We start from the raw sequence: 18,296 nt of genomic DNA, 5'->3' as shown, positions 1-18,296 counted from the left end.
AAAACTCCTCTTTTCCTTTCAGAGTCCAGCTGTTATCCTTGCCAGGGACCATGCTAATCTTCTTGGTATGGTTCCAATTTTAGTATATGTGCTGCCAAAGCAAGCACAGCCTAAATATATTTTCTTCCAAATACTCTTTTATTTTCTTCCAAGCCAGTGCACTCCAAGCTCCAAATACTCTTTTCACGACAGAAATACATAAGGAAACCTTTGAGGAAAGTGACAAGGTAGACACATACTGTATAGCCATTACTATTTTCAGTTTTCTAGGTTTGTTTGTTTGTTTGTGGTTTTGTTTTTATGTTTTGTTTTTTCATTTTTATTTTTTTGAGACACAGCCTTGTTCTATCACCCAGGCTGAAATGCAGCGGCACAATCTCAGCTCACTATAACTTCAACCTACTGTGCTCAATAGATCCTCCCACCTCAGCCTCCTGAGTAGCTGTGACTACAGTCATGGGCTACCATGCTTGGCTAATTTTTGTATTTTTTATAGAGACAGAGCCTTGCAATGTTGCCCCGGCTGGTCTTAAACTCTTGGGCTCAAGTGATCTATCTGCCTTGACCTCCCAAAGTGCTGGGATTACAGACATGAGCCACCACACTTGGCCTCTCGGTTTTCCAGTTTTTTTCTACTGTCAGTGTATGAGCAAGGTATGAATGACAGAGTTTTTCACCCCATTCCTGGCTTGGAACTCTGGCAATTCCTGAGAGTGGTATGCTCTCAATATCCTATTATTAAATAATCAATTTAAAAGTATTTTTCCCTTGGGGGGAATTATTATTAAAAATATTTTTTCTCTGGAGGGAATTTCACATAATGTTGTAACAACTTTAGTTGTAGCCTAATGCTTTTTCACTGTAAGTTTTTAGATTTTTATGTATAAAGAAACCCAGGAATCTAGAACTGAAAGTGAAAGTGAAATCTTACAGGGAACATGCTGTTCTAATTCCAAAGCAAATCTGAGAATCCTTGTAAATGTTGACAATTTCCTGGTCTGTTGATAACTTTATAACATCTTGCAAATAAAATACAATTAGACCAGCCTTGAATAAGTGCTAATGAAGATCAAATTTACAAAGAAACCTCCTCTAATGTAAAGATTTAGTCAAGATGATGAAGTTTACCCCTCATAAATCGTGGCTTACTTTATTTTATACTGATAGTATTCTAATAAAATATAATTGATATCATGTAAAGTACACAGATATTAAAAGTGTATAGCTTTATGATTTTGACAAATGAACGTACTCAGTTCACTATCAACCAGATCAAGATCCAGAACACCTTCCATTACCTCAGAAAATTCTTTCATGCCCTTTTCCAGTCAGTACCAAGCTATAATGCCCTCACCACCCTTCCCCCCCACAATCACTATTATGATTTATCACCCTAGATCTCATTTGTTTGTCCTTGAACTTCATACAAATGAAATCATATGATGTGTACTCATACTGGCTTCCTTCACTCAACATATTTCTTAGTTTCATCAATATTGTAATATGTATCAGCAATTTGTTCTTTTTATTGCATAGTAGTATTCCACTGTATAAATATACCATAGTTTCTTTTTTTTTTTTTTGAGACGCAGTTTTGCTCTTGTTGCCCAGGCTGAAGTGCAATGGCAAGATCTCGGCTCACTGCAACTTCCACCTCCCGGGTTCAAGAGATTCTCCTGCCTCAGCCTCTTGAGTAGCTGGGATTACAGGTGCACACCACCACGCCCAGCTAATTTTTTGTATTTTTAATAGAGACAGGGTTTCATCATGTTGGCCAGGCTAGTCTTGAACTCCTGACCCCAGGTGATCCACCCGCCTTGGCCTCCCAAAGTGCAGGGATTACAGGCATGAGCCACCACGCCTGGCCTACTATAGTTTCTTTTTCTATTTTCCTGCTAGTGTACGTTTGTCTTGTTACCTCGTTCAATCCCTTGTGAAAAGAACCTATAAACTTTTTTTTTTTGAGACAGAGTCTCACTTTTTTGCCCAAGGTAGAGTGCAGTGGTGCCATCTCAGCTCACTGCAACCTCCACCTCCCAGGTTCAAGTGATTCTCGTGCCTCAGCCTCCTGGGTAGCTGGGACTACAGGCTCCTGCCACCACACCCAGCTAATTTTTTGTACTTTTAGTAGAGATGGGGTTTCACCATGTTGCCCAGGCTGATCGTAAAGTCCTGAGCTCAGGTGACCTCCTGCCTTGGCCTCCCAAAGTGCTAGGATTACGGGCATGAGCCACCATGCCCAGCCCAGAGCCTATAAACATTTTAGATTTTTTTTTCTTTAATAATATAGATGAGGTCTGACTATGTTGTCCAGGCTGGTCTCAAACTTCGGAGGTCAAGCTCAAGTGATCCGCCCACCTCAGCCTCCCAAAGTACTAGGATTACAGGTGTGAGCCATTGTGCCCAGCCCATTTTAGTTTTTCTTTTGGTGAACCCATGAATTCTTCCTGTTGGCTAAATACCTGGATATGGAATTGCATTGGGTAGGTGTATGTTTTATTTTTATTAGAAACTGCCAAAAGTTTTACAAAGTCTTTGCACGATTTTACACTCCCACCAGCAGTGTATAAGAGTTCTAGTTGCTACACATCTTTCCCAAGGCTTAGTATTGTGAGCCTTTTTAAGTTTAGCTCTTCTCTTGGGTATGTGGTGGCATCCCATTATGCTTTTAATTTTTCTATCCCTGTTGATTAATGATGTTGACTATATTTTCATATGCTTCTCGACACTTTAGATATCATCTTTTGTGTGATGCCTGTTCAAATCTTCCTCCAATTTTTAAATTGAATTGATTGACTTAAGAGAATTCCTTATATACCCTGGGTTGAGTCCTGTCATTGACATGTGCACTGTGAACAGTTTCTCCCCATTTGTAGCTTGTCTTTACCCTTTATTAATAGTTTCTTTTGATAAGTAGAATATTTTAATTCTATGAAGTCCAAGTTGTAATATTTTTATGTTCAGTATGTTTTATATCCTGTTTAAGAAACCTTTGCCTATCCCAAGATTATGAAGATTTTCTTCTGTATTTTCTTTTAGAAGCCTTGTGATATTCACTTTTCTATTTAGGACTATTGAAATGTAAAAAGGGCCGGGCGCGGTGGTTCATGCCTGTAATCCCAGCACTTTGGGAGGCCAAGGCAGGCGGATCTCGAGGTCAGGAGTTCGAGACCAGCCTGGCCAATATGGTGAAACCCCGTCTCTACTAAAAATACAAAAATTAGCCAGACGTGGTTGCGTGCGCCTGTAGTCCCAGCTGCTCGGGAGGCTGAGGCAGAATTGCTTGAACCCGGGAGGTGGAGGTTGCAGTGGGCTGAGATCACCCCACTGCACTCCAGCCTGGGTGACAGAGCAAGATTCCGTCTCAAAAATAAATAAATAAATAAAACGGAAAAAGTTCCCTTGTCCCCCTCGCCGGGCTTGCGACAGAGGGAATGGCTCACTTCTTCAGTGCCCCGCTGCTGAAACCTCTAGGGGGAGCATGCAGACGGGCAGGCTGTGGGGCTTCGACCCCACGGTGGTGTCTAAAGGTGAATGTTTACAGCTGAAGGCCCAGTGGGCGTGTGTTACAGGGTGCTCTTTTAGTTTAGCCATCCGTAGGTGGTTTACGTTAGCTCAATTAGACCCCTGCCTTATCGCAAAGACAGAGGGCTTTCTGTATCTCAGAGTTCTTGCCTTGGTGTATCAGAAGAACAGGATTACACGTGGGTTTGGAGAATGAGTGCAAGGGTTTACTGAATGGAAGTAGCTCTCAGCAGATGGGGGAGCCAGAAGAGAAACGGTTTTCCCGTGGAGTCGGCCCGCTCGGCGGACTTGGGCTCTCCTCTGACTGTCCCAGACAAACTGTGTTGTTCAGCGGTCAATGGCCTGCCAGCCTGCTAGTGTGCTCCTACGCCAGTGTGTTCCTCTTGACGTCCAGCTGCCTGTGTGTCTGCCTGCTAGGGTCTTGGGCAAACATTGGAAAACAACACAAGATCATTCAAGTCAATGTCTTCTACTTCTTTCCACAATTCCGTAAACTGGCACCGATCCATAGCATTTGCATGTATATGTCGCACAACTTTCATAACTGTATCCACTATACTTTCCATGAGCCTGATTCAGAACACGGAGCACAAATGTTTTCTGTATGTATGATGAAAGAAAGAGACACATCAATCTCTTGTTTTAAAATTTCCTAAATTCATATGTAGCTGAAACTCTTCTTTGACAATATTAAAGGTTCAAATATTTCTATACCATGAGTTTGACCTTTTAGTTTACAAGTTGGCAGCATTTCATAAATTTGGAAGTTCTTGGAGATGAAACATATCCAAAATATTAATTGGGCGTGACTTATCGAAAGGTAAAGGAAGGCACTTGCAATTTTTCAAAATTTTAATCAATTGTCTTTGATATTCTTAAAAAGGGCTTGTAGGCTATGGGCAATTGTTTGGTGGCATAATTTAAAATATTTTACTTTTTGTAAATATCATTTTTACTGTTTTCCTAATAATTTTCTAATGAAATTTCCATAACTATAATAATAATGTATTTTACCATGTCACCATGGTTTTCTTTTGTATGCCAGAATCCAAGCCATTTAATCACTGCCCAAAGTTACAAGCCCAGATCCTGTTAAGCATAATTTAAAAAAAATTGGGGGGGGCTGGGCATGGTGGCTCATGCCTGTAATCCCAGCACTTTGGGAGGCCAAGGCGGATGGATCACCTGAGATCAGGAGATGGAGACCATCCTGGCCAACATGGTGGAAACCCCGTCTCTACTAGAAATACAAAAATTAGCCGGGCATGTTGGCGTACGCCTGTAATCCCAGCTACTCAGGAGGCTGAGGCAGGAGAACTGCTTGAACCCGGAAGGTGGAGGTTACAGTGAGCCGAGATAGCCCCACTGCACTCAAGCCTGGGCAACAGAGTGAGACTCTGTCTCAGGAGAAAAAAAAAAAAAATTGAAACAAGGGTATGTGAAGCGAAGTTGCACCAAACCAGCAACTGCAGTTGCCACTGTTCTAGCTTCAGTTTTGCGATGTTTCCCTTGGCCAAAAACACACTAAGTAATTTTCAAGTTTGAGGCATTTAGCAAATAACAACAAAGCATAGCCACCAGAAACATACACCTGATTGCTATGACAAATACAGTAATGCTGTGTTAGCTAGTGGAGCTAATTTCTGTATCACTGTGTGGACATAACAGCAACATAAATTAGAAGATAGTGGAACCTGCCCCCCGTTGGTAGAATCTCACTCCAAATGAATGGAGAGATAAATAATCATCCCAGCTGGTAATACTGAATTGTTTCAAAACCAACTCAATTTATGCCAAGTAAAAGCACTGTGAACCCATTAAAATATGGCAGTATTGAAAAAATAAAGTACATTTGAAACCTTCAAAAATATTTTTTGTTAGAGATTTATTTCAGATTTCAGGTGGCTAAATCTATTCTTTTCAATTATTTTTTGACTGTTGAGAGGAAACATCAAATTTGCTATGTAGTGTCTGAAAATATCTCTAATATTGTCTACTTTAATATCTTTTAAAAGTTTGTATACAACAAGCAAACAGCTTTTTTCTTTCGCTCTGCCACAACAAAGTGCAATTCCCATTCATTGCAAAATTCAAGACATATCTTCTTCCAGTCTTTTTTTTTCTTTACTGTTCTGGTTGTAGTACTGGTAGGCTCTGCATCACTATTTGATTCTACATCACTATTATGTCTTAGCTTTAAACTTAAATTTTTTCCCATACTTGCTTTTAAAATTAGAACAAAATATAATTCTGTTATAATAATAAGCATTTTTATTTAATTACCAATTACAAGGTATATAGGTATCAATTTAACTTGTGCAACCTGCATAAAACATTCAAATAATCATGTTACAGTGTTACATGGGTGCATAGGAAAAATCGCTTAAATAATTTTGTGGACACCAACTAGACTGGTAAGTGTTTACATGACACGACACACGTGTGCACAATGCACAGAACGATGTCACAATGACATTTTACATGATGCAACAGTAAAAGTGAAATGTAGCCCTATCAAACCAATGGAGTTGTATTAATGCAAAAATATCTTCCATTGGTTCAATTTTAATTTAAATATAAATAAAGATTAAACTGAAATTAAAAATTTATTTTCTCACTGGTGCTAGCCACATTTCAAGTGCTCAAACACCCATGTGGCTAGTAGCTATCATATTTAATACAACAGCTTTGTACCATACATGACTGGTCCTGGCTTGCTTTTGAATCCTGACTTTTATCTTCTCACTGTTTGCTGTGCATTGACTCTTGACCCTTCTGGTGGACGTTAGCTCAGACTCGTTGACCCTCACTGTTCTCAGTTAAATCAGACTAATCGTGTTTGGTTTCAGCTTTTTTGGTTCCTTCCTCTAGCAGCAGCTACTTGGTTAGTGCTTGTCCTAGAACAGCATGACTCCTCTGCAAGGTTGGGGGAGTAGGATGGGGCAAACATTAGTAAGAAGGAAACAGAGGTCAAGATTAAGGAGGAGGCTATTACAAAGCAAATGGCAGTTCTGAATAATTCTTTCTTGTCTTGGACAAAGACTTTCGAAAACATTGCAGAAGATATTACTTAAGCACAGACGTAATTATTTTTGAAAATCTGATTTTGAAAATCAGATTTCAAATATTTTTGAAATCTGAGGACTTTGTATCCTCAGAACATAAAATAGTGCCTGCCACTTAGTAGACGCTTAATACATATTTAATGAAAATAGTGGAAGAACTGAAAATGAGCCAATATTCTAATTTTTAAAAAGGAGAAGAAAGAAGATTCTGCAGACAATTTAGACTGAATGCATTTAATAACTATCTTAAGCAAGATCCTAGTATGAATTTGTCAGAGTGCCACGTGAACTTTTAGATAACGAAGTAGTGATTGCCAGGTGATAACTTGCATTCATATGAAACAATTTGGGCCCGACACACCCACTTCCTGTTTTGATAAGCCGATGAGACTGGTGGTAAGGCTGCAGATGTTTGAATTTCATTAAAACACTTGGCAAGTCTCTCACAATATTTTTGTGGTAAAATAGACACAAACAGGTTGAATGATACTATCACATTGCATCTGATGTTCAACTTGATATTTGTTAAACAGATTCTTTTCTCCCTGCAGACGATTTGGACAATGTCTCTGGAGAGATGATGCCTCAGGGCCTGATATCAAATCTCTCCTTAATATTTAGTGCATATGATTAAGAGTAGATTGGCTGAGGACACTGGGCATCATTTTTATAGGTAGCAGAGATCTGGGCTTAATAGCCAGTAAATTGGATAATAGTCTCAGAATTCAAGCAGATCCCAACAGTTGAGATTTGTGGTTTAAATGCATCTCATCAGGACATCAAATAGCTCAAGAACAGAACTGCAGAGATGTGATTCATAGTATAATTTGTGTTTACCTGAAGTCATACCAGCTTGGGTTGGGGCAGGGTACGCGGAGTACAGAGTACATACAGTTCCATTACTGGCCATCTACCTCTTCCCACTCCCTCCCTTCACTCCTCCTCCCTGCTTTCCCCAGGGCACACTGAGTGGCTCTCAGTGAACAGTTTGAGTTGGATTTGAAACAATTGTTTCAGCATTCAAACAATTCAGTGTTATACCAGCTAGGATGATTACTAATTTCACCATTCATTTGGGGTGGGACTCAGCCAACAGGGGGCAGGTTCCATTCTCTTCCAACTTCTGTTGCTGTTTATGTCCACACAGTGATACAGAAATTAGCTCCAGTAGCTAATACAGCATTACAATGTTTGTCATGGCAATCGGGTGTATGTTTGTGGTCTCATCTGCTGCTAGCACTGATCTGGCATTGCTGCCTTGTAGCCTCTGGCCTGCCAGTGCGTGCAGGTTGTTGCTGTTGCTGCCACTTCTACCTGGGCAAGCTCCAGCAGATCCTCAGTCCCACTGCCACTTTATCACACTTAAGTTGTAAGAAGGAAGTGCTTAACTGATCCCACCACAGTTAAGAAGTGCTCAGTTTCCACTATGCAATGCAGAATGGTGATCTTCAAAGGTAAAAACTGATTTTTCGCTGAAGAAGCATTTCTACTCTAGAGGACAGAAATGGAAGTTGGAATTTGCAGCTGTCTGGCTGCTTTTCTAGTCCCCCTACATTGCCCTGAATATTGATAGTGGAGTGCCCTGGGGCTTTTCTCATTGCCATTTATACTCATCATCTGAAGAAAATTATAAGCTGGATGCTTATAAATTTATATCTGTAGTCCATATTTCTACACTGAGATTTATTTATTTTCCTTCTTAGTATTTGCTGGTACAGTATATCTAGGTGTATTTCAGTGTAACCATCTGGCATCATAGTTATCTTTTATTCATCTAGAATTTGTACCCACTAGAAGATACGTCTGATAAGAGCAAGGACTTTGTATCCTCAGAACATAAAATAGTGCCTGCCACCTAGTAGACACTTAATACATATTTAATGAAAAGTTTAGTTCAATGTGAAGAACTTCCTAACCACAGAAGTATTCACAAATGGAAAGGACTTTCCCCCAATGGCATTGAGTTTCCTATAACTGAATGTTACTTGCCAGGGATATTGAGCAGTACATGCAACTACTAACCAGAAGCAGGGAGGGAATTAAAAGAGATTCTATATTTTATTTTCATGAAATGTGACTATTATAGGATTAAAGGTAAAAATGTAGTTGAATTTTTCATAAGCATAACTGATTTCTCTCTCCATCCTCCAATTCTTTTTCTTCCCCATATGTGCTCTTTCTCCCCAACACACACACACACACACACACACACACACACACACACACACACATTTTTATATAACTTGGATGCTGCTACTTGGAGACCATCCTGCCCCTTGAGATCTTGGTTGCCTTGGGGTCAAGTTGCATGACCTGGAATGCCCAAGATTTCTATGAATTACTGAAAATTTATGTGGTCCATAATCCCCTGCGCCTCAAGAATCTTCATCTATGCCATTGCTGACCAACCAGCACCAACATAGATGTGAAATTCAGCCTTTGCATAATTTTCCACCAGCCAAAGTATGTAGACTCTACAGAATCTTGGGGTCAATCATATCGCTTACTGCTCACAATAACTTGCACATTTCTAGGAAGTCCTTTGTAGACTCTCTTCCTCCAGTGCTCCATCCAACTTCTTTCTTCTCCCTCTTCCCCCTCTCCCTTCTCACCTCCTCTACTGTCCCCTTTTGTCCCCCCTCCTCCTCTTTTATCCTCTTATCTTTTCCTCCCCTTCCCTTACCTCAACTCTCTCCTTTTCTCATCTTTAAATCACATTGACGAACACTAATTTTTTTTTCCGCTGTAAAGCACTGTCCCAATCTACACCTAGGCTTTTGTATCCACCATTTATCTGACACTTACCTATCAAATGCCTCTGTTCCAAACAAAGATTATTCTTTACCCACAAACAACTGTGGTGCAAAGTATCAGTAGGATTTTTTAATTGCCATTTGTTACATCAATAACACATTTTGACCTCAGTACATATATGTCAGTCTTTACTCCTATTTAATTGTTACTATTTAGCCTGAATTAACACTAAGAAACCTAATACTGGAATTAATCCATATATGGCGATGTGGTTTAGATGTTTGTTGCCTCCAATCTCGTGTTGAATTGTAATCCCCAATGTTGGAGGTGGAACCTAATGGGAGGTATTGGATCATGGGACAGATCCTTCATGAATGGCTTGGCACCATCTACTTCATAATGAATAGGTTCTCACTCTGTCAGTCACCTGAGATCTATGACTGTTTAAACAACCATCTGAGATCTGGTTGTTTAAAAGAGCATGGAACTTCCTCCTGGTCTCTCTTGCTCCTCTTCTCTCCATGTGACATGCTGGCTCCCATCACCTTCTGCCATGATTGTAAGCTTCTTGAGGCCTCATCAGAAGCAGATGCCAGTGCCATGCTTCTGGTAAAGCCTGCAGGACTGTAAGCCAATTAAACCTTTTTTTCTTTATAAATTACCCAGCCTTGGGTATTTCTATATAGCAATGCAAGAATGGACTAACACAGAAAATTGGTACTGAGGAGGAAGGCATTGCTATAAAGATACCTGAAAATGTGAAATTGAAATTGGCTTTGCAACTGAGTAACAAACAGAGGCTGAAAGAGTTTGGAGGAGTCAGAAGAAGACAGGAAGATGAGGGAAAGTTTGAATGGTTGTGACCAAAATGCTGATAGAAATATGGAAAGTGAGAGCAAGGCTGACAAGGTCTCAGATGGAAATGAGGAAGTTATTGGGAAATGGAGCAAAGGCCACCCTTGTTACACCCTAGCAAAAAAAAACTTGGCTGTATTGTGTCCATGCTCGAGGAAATTGCGGATGTTTGAACTTAAGAATGACGACTTAAGGTATCTGACAGAAGAAATTTCTAAGCAGCAAATTATTCAAGATGTAGCGTGGCTGCTTCTAACAGCCTATATCAGATGTGGGAGCAAAGAAACGACTTAAATATAAGTTGAAACATATTTAAAAGGGAAGCAGAGCATAAAAGTTTGGAAAATTTTCAGTCTGGCTCTGTGGTAGAGAAAGAATCCAAGCAGGCTGTGGACCAACCACTTGCTAAAGAGACTGGCATAACTAAAAGGGAGCCAGGTACTAATATCCATGACAATGGGAAGAAGGCCTTAAAGACATTTCAGAAATCTTTGAGGCAGCCCCTCTCATTATAGATCAGAGGCCTAGGAGGCAAGAATTATTTCAGGGACCAGGCACAGGGCATTGCTGCCCTGCTGAGCCTTAGGACACTACTCTCTGCATCCTGGCCACTCCAGCTCCACCCATGGCTCACAGGGCCATAGGTACAACTCAAGCTGCCACTTCGGAAAGTGCAAACCACTGTAAGCCTTGGCAGCTTCCACATGGTGTTAAGGCTGCAGGTGTACAAAATGCAAGAGTAAAGGAGGCTTGGCAACTCCCACCTAGATTCCAGAGGATATATGGGAAAGCCTAGGTGCCCAGGCAGAAGCGTGCAGCAGGGACAGAGTCCCTACAGAGAAACTCTACTAGGGCAGTACTGAGAGGAAATGTGAGGTTTGAGACCCTATAGAGTCCCCAGCAGGACACTGCCTAGTGGAGCCGTAGGAAGACGACCACTACCCTCCAGACCTGAGAATGGTAAAGCCACCAGCAGCTTGCAAGCTCAGCATGAAAAAGCCACAGGAACTTAACTCCAGCCCATTAGAGCAGCCACAAATTGCATTCTGTAAAGCCATAAGGTCAAAGCTGCCCAAGGCTTTGGGAACCCACATCTTGCACCAGCATGCCCAGGATACAGGACGTGGAGGCAAGGGAAATTATTTTGGAATTTAAAGTTTAATGCCTACCCTGCTGGGTTTCAGACTTGCATGGGGCCAATTGCCTCTTTCTTTTGGCTGATTTCTCCCTTTTGGAATAGAATGTCTACCCAATGCTTGTACTACCATTGTATCTTGGGTATAAATAACTTGTTTTGATTTCACAGGCTTGTAGGTAAAAGGAACTCAACTTGAGACTCAGATGTGACTTTGAACTTTTGATTGAATTAATGCTGGAATGAGGTAAGGCTTTGGGGGACTGTTGGAAGGGAGGACTGTATTTTATAATGTGAGAAGGACATGAGATTTGAGGGGCCAGCAGGGGAATGATATGGTTTGGGTGTTTGACTCCTCCTAATCTTATGTTGAAATGTAATCCTCAATCTTGGAGGTGGGGCTAAGTGGGAGATATTGGATCATGGGGGCAGATCTTTCATGAATGGCTCAGCACCATCACCTTCATGATGAGTGGGTTCTATTCTGTTAGTTCACCTGAGATCTGGTTATTTTAAAAAGCGCATGGCATTTCCTCCCTCTCTCTCTTGCTCCTCTTCTCTCCATGTGACATGCTGGATCCCAATTGCCTTCCAACACGATTGTAACCTTCCTGAGGCCTCACCAGAAGCAGATGCCAGCACTATGCTTCCTTAAAGCCTGCCACACCATGAGACAATTAAATCTCTTTTCATTATAAATCACCCAGCCTCAGGCATTTCTTTACAGCAATGCAAGAATAGACTAATGCATATGTTAAGTGAATTCTATTTAGAATAGTTATAAAAATTAGACATTAAAACCATCTGACTGAGACTTGTTTTCCAAGATGGCTGAACAGGAACGGCTCCGGTCTGCAGCTCCCAGCATGATCGATGCAGAAATGGGTGATTGCTGCATTTCCAACTGAGGTACCTGGTTCATCTAATTGGGACTGGTTGGACAGTGGGTGCAGCCCACAGAGGGCGAGCCAAAGCAGAGCGAGGCATCGCCTCACCCGGGAAGTGCAAGGGGTCAGGGGATTTCCTTTTCCCAGCCAAGGGAAGCCCGGACAGACTGTACCTGGAAAAACAGGACACTCCCACCCAAATACTGCACTTTTCCCAAGGTCTTAGCAACTGGCAGACAAGGAGATTCTCTCCTGTGCTTGGCTCAGTGGGTCTCACGCCCACAGAGCCTTGCTCACTGCTAGCACAGCAGACTGAGATCAAACTGCAAGGTGGCAACCTGGCTGGGGGAGGGGTATCTGCCATTGCTGAGGCTTGAGTAGGTAAACAAAGTGGCTGAGAAGCTCGAACTGGGTGCAGCCCACCACAGATCAGCAAGGTCTACTGCCTCTATAGACTCCATATCTGTGGGCAGGGCATAGCTGAACAAAAGGCAGCAGACAGCTTCTGCAGACTTAAACGTCCCTCTCTGACAGTTCTGAAGAGAGCAGTGATTCTCCCAACACAGCATTTGAGCTCTGAGAACACACAGACTACCTCCTCAAGTGGGTCCCTGTGTAGCCTAACTGGGAGACACCTCCCAGTAGGGGCCGATAGACACCTCATATAGGTGGGTGTCCCTCTGGGCCGAAGCTTCCAGAGGAAGGATCAGGCAGCAACATTTGCTGTTCTGCAATATTTGCTGTTCTGCAGCCTCTGCTGGTGATACCCAGGCAAACAGGGTGTGGAGTGGACCTCCAGCAAACTCCAACAGACCTGCTGCTGAGGGACCTGACTATTAGAAGGAAAACTAACAAACAGAAAGGAATAGCACCAACATCAACAAAAAGGACATCTACACAAAAATCCCATTGTAGATCACCAACATCAAAGACCAAAGGTAAAGGGATGGAGGAAGATCCACCATGCAAATGGAAAACAAAAAAAAGCAGGGGTTGCAATCCTAGTCTCTGATACAACAGACTTTAAACCAACAAAGATCAGAAGAGACAAAGAAGGCCATTACATAATGGTAAAGGGATCAATTCAACAAGAAGAGCTAACTATCCTAAATATATATGCACCCAATACAGGAGCACCCAGATGCATAAAGCAAGTCCTTAGAGACCTATAAAGAGACTTACACTCCCCACACAATAATAATGGGACACTTTAACACACCACTGTCAACATTAGAAAGCTCCATGAGACAGAAAGTTAACAAGGATATCCAGGAATTGAACTCAGCTCTGCACCAGCGGACATAATAGACATCTACAGGACTCTCCACTCCAAATCAACAGAATATACATTCTTCTCAGCACCACATCACACTTATTGAAAACTGACCACCTAGTTGGAAGTAAAGCACTCCTCAGCAAATGTAAAAGAACAGAAATTATAACAAACTGTCTCTCAGACCACAGTGCAATCAAATTAGAACTCAGGATTAAGAAACTCACTCAAAACCGCTCATCTACATGGAAACTGAACAACCTGCTCCTGAATGACTACTGGGTACATAACAAAATTAAGGCAGAAATAAAGATGTTCTTTGAAACCAATGAGAACAAAGACACAACATACCAGAATCTCTGGGACACATTTAAAGCAGTGTGTAGAGGGAAATTTATAGCACTAAATGCCCACAAGAGAAAGCAGGAAAGATCTAAAATTGACACCCTAACATCACAGTTAAAAGAACTAGAGAAGCAAGAGCAAACACAGTCAAAAGCTAGCAGAAGGCAAGAAATAACTAAGATCAGAGCAGAACTGAAGGAGATAGACACACTAAAAAAACCTTCAAAAAAATCAGTGAATCCAGGAGCTGGTTTTTTGTAAAGATCAGCAAAATTGATAGACCACTAGCAAGACTAATAAAGAAGAAAAGAGAGAAGAATCAAATAGATGCAACAAAAAATAATAAAGGGGATATCACCACTGATCCCACAGAAATACAAACTACAATCAGAGAATACTATAAACACCTCTACACAAATAAACTGGAAAATCTAGAAGAAGTAGATAATACATCCTTCCAAGACTAAACCAGGAAGAATTGGAATCCCTGAATAAACCAATATGAAGCTCTGAAATTGAGGTAATCATTAATAGCCTACCAACCAAAAAAAGTCCAGGACCAGATGGATTCACAGCTGAATTCTACCAGAGGTACAAAGAGGAGCTGGTAGCACTCCTTCTGAAACTATTCCAATCAATAGAAAAAGAGGGAATCCTCCCTAACTCATTTTATGAGGCCAGCATTATCCTGATACCAAAGCCTGGCAGAGACACAACAAAAAAAGAGAATTTTAGACCAATATCCCTGATGAAGATCGATGCAAAAATCCTCAATAAAATACTGGCAAACTGAATCCAGCAGCACATCAAAAAGCTTATCCACCACGATCAAGATGGCTTCATCCCTGGGATGCAAGGCTGGTTCAACATACGCAAATCAATAAACGTAATCCAGCATATAAACAGAACCAATGACAAAAACCACATGATTATCTGAATAGATGCAGAAAAGGCCTTTGACAAAATTCAACAGCCCTTCATGCTAAACACTCTCAATAAACTAGGTATTGATGGAACGTATCTCAAAATAGTAAGAGTTATTTATGACACACCCACAGCCAATATCATACTGAATGGGCAAAAACTGGAAGCATTCCCTTTGAAAACTGGCACAAGACAGGGATGTACTCTCCCATCACTCCTATTCAACATAGTGTTGGAAGTTCTGGCCAGGGCAATCAGGCAAGAGACAGAAATAAAGAGTATTCAATTAGGAAAAGAGGAAGTCAAATTGTCCCTGTTTGCAGATAACATGACTGTATATTTTGAAAACCCCATCGTCTCAGCCCAAAATCTCCTTAAGCTGATAAGCAACTTCAGCAAAGTCTCAGGATACAAAATCAATGTGCAAAAATCACAAGCATTCCTACACACCAATAACAGACAAACAAAGAGCCAAATCATGAGTGAACTCCCATTCACAATTGCTTCAAAGAGAATAAAATACCTAGGAATCCAACTTACAAGGGATGTGAAGGACCTCTTCAAGGAGAACTACAAACCACTGCTCAATGAAATAAAAGAAGACACAAACAAATGGAAGAACATTCCATGCTCATGGACAGGAAGAATCAATATCATGAAAATGGCCATACTGCCCAAGGTAATTTATAGATTCAATGCCATCCCCATCAAGCTACCAATGACTTTCTTCACAGAATTGGAAAAAACTACTATAACGTTCATATGGAACCAAAAAAAAGCCCGCATTGCCAAAACAATCCTAAGCCAAAAGAACAAAGCTGGAGGCCTCATGCTACCTGACTTCAAACTATACTATAAGTCTACAGTAACCAAAACAGCATGATACTGGTACCAAAACAGATATATAGACAAATGGAACAGAACAGAGCCCTCAGAAATAATACTACACATCTGCAACCATCTGATCTTTGACAAACCTGACAAAAACAAGAAATGGGGAAAGGATTCCCTATTTGATAAATGATGCTGGGAAAACTGGTTAGCCATATGTAGAAAGCTGAAACTGGATCCCTTCCTTACACCTTATACAAAAATTAATTCAAGATGGATTAAAGACTTAAATGTTAGACCTAAAACCATAAAAAACCGTAGAAGAAAATCTAGGCAATACCATTCAGGACATAGGCATGTGCAAGGACTTCATGACTAAAACACCAAAAGCAATGGCAACAAAAGCCAAAATTGACAAATGGGATCTAACTAAACTAAAGAGCTTCTGCACAGCAAAAGAGACCATCAGAGTGAACAGGCAACCTGCAGAATGGGAGAAAATTTTTGCAATCTACCCAACTGACAAAGGGCTAATATCCAGAATCTACAAAGAACTCAAACAAATTTACAAGAAAAAAACAAACAACCCCATGAAAAAGTGGGCAAAGGATATGAACAGACACTTCTCAAAAGAAGAAATTTATGCAGCCAACAGACACATGAAAAAATGCTCACCATCACTGGTCATCAGAGAAATGCAAATCAAAACCACAATGAGATACCATATCATGCCAATTAAAATGGCAATCATTAAAAAGTCAGGAAACAACAGATGCTGGAGAGAGTGGAGAAATAGGAACGCTTTTACACTGTTGGTGGGAGTGTAAATTAGTTCAACCATTATGGAAGACAGTGTGGTGATTCCTCAAGGATCTAGAACTAGAATACCATTTGACCTAGTGATCCCATTCCTAGGTATATACTGAAAGGATTACAAATCATGCTACTATAAAGACACATGTACATGTATGTTTAAATTGCGGCACTATTCACAATAGCAAAGACTTGGAACCATCCTAAATGCCCATCAATGATAGACTGGATTAAGGAAATGTGGCACATATACACCATGGAGTACTATGCAACCATAAAAAAGGATGAGTTTATGTCCTTTGCAGGGACATGGATGAAGCTGGAAACCATCATTCTCAGCAAACTATCACAAAGACAGAAAACCAAACACCACATGTTCTCACTCATAGATGGGAACTGAACAATGAGAACACTTGGACACAGGGCAGGGAACATCACACACTGGGGCCTGTCGGGGAACGGGGGGCTGGGGGAGGAATAGCATTAGGAGAAATACCTAATGTAAATGACGAGTTGATGGGTGCAGCAAACAAACTTGGCACACATATACCTACAATAAAGTATAATAAAAAGTATAATAATAATTTTTTAAAAAGCATCTGACTATTTTAACTTTTGGGGTAAATGGGAATTGACTTGCTATTCTTTTTTTTTTTTTTTGGCAGAGTCTCACTCTATTGCCAGGCTGGAGTGCAATGATGTGATCTCACTCACTGCAACCTCCGCCTCCCAGGTTCAAGCAATTCTCCTGCCTCAGCTTCCCAAGTAGCTGGAATTACATTCGCACGCCACCACGCCTGGCTACTTTTTGTATTTTTAGTAGAGATGGGGTTTCGCCATGTTGGCCAGGCTGGTCTTGAACTCCTGAACTCAGGTGATCCATCCGCCTTGGCCTCCCAAAGTGCTGGGGTTACAGGTGTGAGCCACTGTGCCCAGCCACTATTCTTATAGATAGGAATGAATTTAATTCCCTCCTCCTCTGTGAGAGCTATCTTTTTGAAAAAAGTAGTTTATTGTCTTTACTGGTTATAAAATTAACACATACACAATCATAAAATTAGAAAATATGGGCAATTAGGATAATGAGTATGATAGCTAATAGTTTTTTAGTATGTACGATGTGTTCAGTGCTCTTCTAAATGCTTTACATATGTAAATATGTTGAATTCCTCATATTAGCCATGAGGTAGGAAATATTATTGCCACCATTTTGCTGATGATGCAACTGAGAGGTACAGAGGGGCTAAGTTTTTTTCTCAAGGTCACACAATCAGATAATAAAGATCACAAATAATCACACTGTCTAGAGACAATCATCACTTCAGTGAATATGTTCCATGCTTTTCTTTATCATATCTTTATTTAAATGAGATATTAAATGACAATTTCGTAACCTGCATTTTTTTAGTCTGTCTTATTTATTTGTTATGCAAAAAATCTTATTTTTGACTAGATTCAGACTTGGAAGTAGAAGCTCGCAGAGACGACAGTCTGTGTCTCTTGGCAATCTGTTCTTGATACTTCTCTTTAGCCTCCTTCATTCTCTTGGCCAAAAGTTTAGCATATTCTGCAGCCACTTCCTTATTTTCCTTAATTCTCTGTTTCTTCAGAGCAATATGCCACCGTTCGTGCCGCAGGACACATGGAGTAACAAGATACTGAATCTTGGGTGCTTTGGTCCTATATTTCTTTTTTTTTTTTTATTAATTTTTTTTGCACACAAAAACAATAAACATTTTCTAATAATACATACAAACAAAAAGATGCGTATCAAACATATTAGGAAGGTTGCACATGGGAAGTCGGGGAATCGAAATGGGGGGTGGGAGTTAAAATAAATGAGAGAGGGACTTTATATGGATCAGTGATAATAACTCAATCCTCTATCT

The 18,296-nt window shown here is 40.6% G+C and overlaps 1 non-coding gene and 1 pseudogene across 1 annotated transcript; both read right to left on the bottom strand.

The window, feature by feature from the left end:
• LOC116477513 (U6 spliceosomal RNA) lies at positions 1-107 on the bottom strand. Its single transcript, XR_004250485.1, has one exon. It is a non-coding gene; the product is annotated as a U6 spliceosomal RNA (small nuclear RNA).
• A 17,739-nt stretch (positions 108-17,846) lies between these two features.
• Positions 17,847-18,296, bottom strand: part of LOC116477413 (small ribosomal subunit protein eS6-like) — a 5,961-nt pseudogene continuing 5,511 nt past the window's right edge.

The sequence above is a fragment of the Hylobates moloch genome, unplaced genomic scaffold (genome assembly GCF_009828535.3).
Source record: "Hylobates moloch isolate HMO894 unplaced genomic scaffold, HMol_V3 SCAFFOLD_11, whole genome shotgun sequence".
NCBI lineage: Eukaryota > Metazoa > Chordata > Mammalia > Primates > Hylobatidae > Hylobates > Hylobates moloch.
The sequence above is the reverse complement of the archived record's forward strand: the minus strand, read 5'-3'. Positions and strand labels throughout refer to the sequence as shown.